Below are 5,987 nucleotides of genomic sequence, written 5' to 3'. Positions count from 1 at the left end.
AGCCCGGCGGGGGCAGCGCCCTCCCTCCGGCCCGGGTCGGCCCGGGCGGGCTGCGGCCCCCGCGGGGCGGGAAGCGCCGCGGGCCGGCTCCTGCAGCGTTGCCGTTCGGAAGGGGCGATGGGGCGAACGGCCGCTCCCGTCAGCGACCTGGACGAGCAGGCTTCTTCTCCAGGTCTCACCCTCAGAGGAAATCCCCCCCACACACACACACACGTTCGCGGTGAGGGCGGTCCGGCGCTGGAGCCCGGTGGCCCGGAGAGGCTGAGGCGCCTCCGTCCCTGCGGGTGGCCCGGAGCCGTCTGGAGCAGCCCGGAGCAGCCCGCGGTGACGGCCGGACCCTTCCGGCCGCCTTCCCTCTCTCCCTTGGACCGCCGGTGCGTTCCCTCAGGTGGACGGGGACGAAACGGGCCCTCAGCTGCGGGTGCTGACAGCTCCGGGAACTGAAGCTGCTGGATTCCACACCCCAGACCGCTCGGAAAAGCGTCTGTCAAGATTACTTCAACCGGGAAGGTGGTTTGGTTTTTTTCTCTTCTTATTTAAAGACACTACCTTTCTGGGCAAGGGATCTCGTGTCGGGCGTTTTGTGGTGCTGCCCGAGACCGCTGCCATATAGGAGGAATCCTTCACCCCAACAGTTTTTGGAGAGATGGTCACAGAGGTACCTCCCTCCCCTTTTTGCAAGATTGGCACACAAGTAGTGACTAATAGAGTCTCTTCTTCCCTAAATAAACATCTACTTTTTCCAGAACGAACCCCCACACACGACGTCAAAAGCCTCTGCACCCACATGCCATCTAAGAGTAAATCCAGCAACGGTAATAAACAGAGTCCAGCTTCAGTTAACACCTGCCGGTACTTCATGCCTTATTCTGACAGGATTAAAAAAAATGTGAAAAATTTGCTGGGCATCAAAAATCTGGAGTACATTTCAGTGCTGGGAGCAGCAATTTTTCAGTGGAACACAAAGCTTTTTTGGAATCCAGAGCACTCCATAAATGCCACTTTATTTTATTTATTTCATAAAAAAATAAATCGAAACAACTACCTTAGCAGACAAGCTGTTAAGTGAAAACACTTGCATTTACTATAGCAGATCAGCTACAGTTAGGCACTGGCATCTTTCCTGCAGGTACTTCTTAAACATGACAATAGAAAAGCAAGTTAAAATCACGGAATAATTTGGGTTGGAAGGGACCTCAGGAGCGTATCTAGTCCAATCCTCTACCTGAGGCACAGCTAACTTTGATGTTAGATCAGATTGCTCCTTTATTTTGGCTAAGTTACTTATATATATGTATAAAACCATATGCATACCTATATGCTTTATACCTATAAAACCCAGCGATGATTTCTTCAGTTCGTACCTTGGATGACTTTGAAAATAGAATGTGTTGCATAACTTTATGTATTCACATTAACTGGAAGCGTTATTTCAGAGCAAGGTATTTTTCTCCTTATTCTTTCCAGGCATTTGGAATTTCAGAGCCACAAATGCAAATTTTGGGGTCCTAGAAAATGTTCCCTTGAAACCTTTTTACAGATCCTTAAAAATAACACAGGAATCTTAGAGAAAATCAATGTACAAACCAGTCAGAGCTATCATATCTATAAACCTTTGCATGTTCATTATTTGGGAAAAGATAATACTGCTTCCGATAATTAAACAATATCCTAGCCATCACCTCTAAAGCAGCACAGGAGTCAGATGAAGGCACATGTCTTTAAAAACATTACTTAGGTGAGAGCATAAACGAAAAGTACATTGTGGAAAGAACTCGTGGCCTCAGCTTTAACCTCCAAATAATACTTTGAAGGCAAAAATCTCACCCTCGCTTTGCTCATAATATGCTGTGCATTCCATATTGCTAAAAATACATTAAAAAATCAGGTGTGGAATAGAGATAAGCAAAACATGTTCCATTTTCAGAAAGCAGTGCCATGCAACACTCATTTGCTAATTGCCATGCAGCCCAAGTCTAAGCTTTACTTTCAGAAATGCTCCTTTGCCACTCCAGCTCCTGTTCTGCACCTGAGCGGCAAAATTCACCCAGCCTTGCTGCTCTGTAACAGTCACTTCAGTGCCCAAATACTTCTTATTTCGTCTTCTCTTCCAGTTATGTAAAGGCAACTGCAGAGATACCACTGTACTCCGGCCCCAGTCCTTCTAACATTTATGCTTCTGCTTTGCTGTATACTTTGTCTGCAGTCCCACTGACGTTAATCGTGTGGCTTAGTGGGTCCCACCAGACCTGGCAGAATTTCAGCTGATTTTTGCCTTTTATTCTGGATGGTTTTTTCAGCAGGACTGAAACCAGGTTAAGAAAATTGAGCCTGGTTAGTGGAGTTCTTCCTTAAAAGCAGGCAAAAAGGATTTTTTTGTACTCAGCTAGACTCCCTACGACTCTAGTCCCAGCACTGATGGTCAGACAGTTCTGATTCTTGTAATACCTGTGCTTAGGCCAAATTTTCATCTGAACAGTATTTTATCTCCAGGAGGCAGCCACAGATACTTAGGGAAGGATAATGACAAGACATTGAGAGCGCCCCTTCCCCAAACTGTCTGCATTCATATTAAATAAGAATGACTGAATTACTGTACCTCTTAGTTAGCCAGCCATAGCTCTCATTTGGCATGTACAAATGCTGAGGAAGACAATTTCTGAGTGAGAGAATTTATCATCTGAAATACAGACAGTCATGCACAACAGACTTCTGCTGCAGACATAAGCCTGCATTGCAGAGGCAGAAGCAGAATTTGGCCCGTATTTTCAAAAGGTTGTAGTTCTGGCTTTAGGCTTGTGCCTTCTTATCTAAGAAGAAGAAAAGCAAGAGTTCATGTAATTGCTCAATTTCCAGCTGATGTTTGTTAATTATACATAGCATTTTTATAGCTTTGCCCACTGAAGGGGCTTACAGTTCTATGCTTTCTCCTTCAACTAAAAAAGTGTTAGCAATTCCACTTCAAGGGAGAACAACAAGGTGGCTGAAGCAGCATATGTGCTGAATACCCCCCACTCCTCTGGGACCACTGTTTTTGGAGGGCCATGGCTGGCATTGCCAAGGAGGAGCTGGGAGCAGAGTCCAGGTTGCCTGACGCCCATCCTCTGCATTCGTCAGAAGGCTGGTCTGTTATAATGTAATTACGGCAGGCTGATTTGATTCCTGCATTTCACATCATGGCAAGACTACATAAAGAGTTATTACCTTCTTCATTAGGAATCACTCTCATTGTCGAAGTATTTATTCTAAGCAAGCACGGTTTGCCAGGGGTCTTCAGGGAGCACCATCCACAAAGCCCCAGGAGCCCTGTCTTCCCTCCCTGTGTCAGGTAGGAACAGCATCTCTGCTGAAGCTGCAGTCCCAGTGCTAAGGCCTTGCCACCATGATCATGTCTAATCTATGCATGGTAAATCCCAAGTGTGACTGTGATTATGCAAGTCCTCTGACTATGTTATACCTGGAAAAACCTACTTTCATTGTATGTTGTTTGGACTGTCATTTGTTCAGCATGTAGCAGAGTGGTGTCCCAGCTTGTTCCTGGGCCCTTAGATCCTACAGATTAGAGCTAATGACACACTGGTAGAGTTATTACAGAACCTACATGTAGGCAAGCCCAAAGCTCTCACTAAAAATTGCAGGCAAGCCACATCAACCTCCTGCAGCTCCTGTGATGTTGCTTCTGATCAGCCTCCATGCTAACAACGCTCTCCCCAGTTACCTCTGACACTCCTTCACATTTATCTTTTTCCACCGCTGCAGCCAGACCTGTTATTTTTTCTTTTTATAATTAATTTTACTGCTGTCATTTCCTGCCCTTTCTTGTATCCTGAGACATGGGAAGTCCCAAATGACTGACATTTAAAAAACAAAAACAATGAAAACAACATTTGCCCTGGCTCAATCATTCTTTGCAACTTCTAAATGCAAGAAAACTTTGTGCCAGTTCACCTGCTGATAAAGTTCTGTCTCCAGTGGGATACTTGATTTTCCTTTTCATTGCATCCTGTCAATATACTTCCAGCACAGTCTATAGTGTTAATTAAGTGTCATTTCAAAAGACTGTTCAGACTGGCAGCATTGTTTTGATTCGGCAGGCCTGGGGGATTGAAATGGCTAGCCAGCTAAATGTAATAGAAACGTGGATATTTTAAGTCACAGTCTAAATTTTTTCCTTTTTTGAGAAGTTTGAATGACAGAGAAGTATTTCTTAATGCCTCACTAGCATTAGTGCTGCTTAGGCACGAGGATTATTGGGCTAATCTTGGGGACAGAGGAACAAGGTGCAGGGAGGTAATGGAGGCTGTATGATCATAATTGCCCCATCTCCCCACATCATCCCATGTGCAACTGTGCCTACTCTGATATGCAATGCTGGGCATCTTGGCAGATAGATTTCCTGAAATCCCACCTAATCCTACCTAATTTCCCCTCCTGCTTTCAGAGCAGCCTCCCATACAGTCAGCTTCTACTCAGACTGCAGCGGAGGGCTGGAGATTCATTGGAGCCAGGAAGAGTCTTTCCTCTGACTTTGGTAGGGAGTATCTAAACCACCTAGCAAAAACTCAGCAAACCTTTGATGCGTTGTTCCCTTTTCTTTTGAGAATGGTCAGCAGGGAACAATAGTTTGGCAGACAGGATCCTAGACTTAAACATGGAAGATTTAGACTGAAATGCCATCACAGCCAGATTCCAAATTACTTGAAGGCAAAATAGCTGTGCTTCAGTTTCTTCTCTGTGAACAGAGATAATTATTCCCTGCCCCACAGAATGTGTAAGAATAAAATCCATCACGGATTTTATACACTTTAATAATAAGTACAAAAGTGTAGGCACTAAAATAGACCAGATTAATTTAATTTTGGTGAAAGTTTAATTGCACAGCACTGGAAACACCTGAGAGCATGTCTAAGTAGTAGCATAACTGCAGCAGTGTTGAGGATGAAGTATGTTTTCCAGCGTAGGTAGAGACATGAGAATGGGAAACAAAAGAAGGAAAGGGAAAACACCTTGTATAGAAAAGAAAGAGGAGAAAGGACAAATGAAAGCAGAGAATAGGTTGGAAATGGAAGATGAAGTGATGTATTTTCCAGGCTGCAGGGCAAAATTCAAATATTTTAGAATACAAATGTATCAATTTGATGTATCAAATTTCATCATTCTTGCATAGATCTTACAGCCAGCTTCTGAATTTGTATGAAACAAGGTTGTCTAACTGATGTCCTGAGAGAATTTTGATTTTATTGGAGAAATTACAGAAAGCAGCTATACACCTTTCCTGCTGCTGAACTATGAACACTTGGCCCAAGGTGCAGGTATGCCTGCTGCTGTGGAGCACTGACAGGCCAAGTCAGGAGAAGCCCAAGGCTGCTCAGGCAGAGTCAGAGAGGCGAGTATAACCTGTAGGTTTTTCTGAAATTAAGAGCTAAGGACAGTGCTACTCATTGCTCTCTGTAGCTAGTATTTTGTAACTCTTAATTATTTTCATCTTGTTGTGTCACTAAGAGCAGTACAGTACACGGATCCCCAAGGAACGCCTGGGGTTACTAGTGCAACCATGGATGTTTCACTGTCCGTCACGCAATTTTGCTGAAGACTGAGAAAGCCACTGGTGCTTTGAGTAATAAAATAAAAGCAGCCTCTTGCAACACGCCAGGTGTAATACAATTTATGACTAACACATTTTTTTGGCCAGGGCTCTGACAGCCATGCCACAGTTCAAGCAAAAACCACACAGCCAGCCGCCAGGACCAGCAGGGTACTGATGAGCAGGTGCCAATTAAGGCGCCCACCCACCCACCTGCCCCTCCCGCAGCTGGGCGTCTCCTCAGCCCCTCTACTTGTCGTTTAATCACACACGTCGCTCTAAAACACGCGAATCCGGGGTGTGTGTGGGGGGGTGTTCCCTGGCCGTTCCTTTCAAGGTAAGATGGCGGCACAGCCAGGTGAGCGGCAGACAACGGCGCGCGCCGGCTCCCGCCGCCTCCGAC

At 45.3% G+C, this 5,987-nt stretch overlaps 1 protein-coding gene across 1 annotated transcript in view; it reads left to right on the top strand.

The window, feature by feature from the left end:
* Positions 1-433: 433 nt before the first annotated feature.
* TDRD1 (tudor domain containing 1) overlaps positions 434-5,987 on the top strand; it is a 31,114-nt gene continuing 25,560 nt past the window's right edge. The window contains exon 1 of the mRNA XM_010564986.1: positions 434-510. The gene's annotated coding sequence lies outside the window, so the exon portion shown is untranslated. The remainder of the gene's footprint in view (positions 511-5,987) is intronic.

Source organism: Haliaeetus leucocephalus, unplaced genomic scaffold (assembly GCF_000737465.1).
Source record: "Haliaeetus leucocephalus isolate CR32 unplaced genomic scaffold, Haliaeetus_leucocephalus-4.0 Scaffold184, whole genome shotgun sequence".
Taxonomy (NCBI): domain Eukaryota; kingdom Metazoa; phylum Chordata; class Aves; order Accipitriformes; family Accipitridae; genus Haliaeetus; species Haliaeetus leucocephalus.
This window is presented reverse-complemented; position numbering and strand designations above follow the sequence as displayed.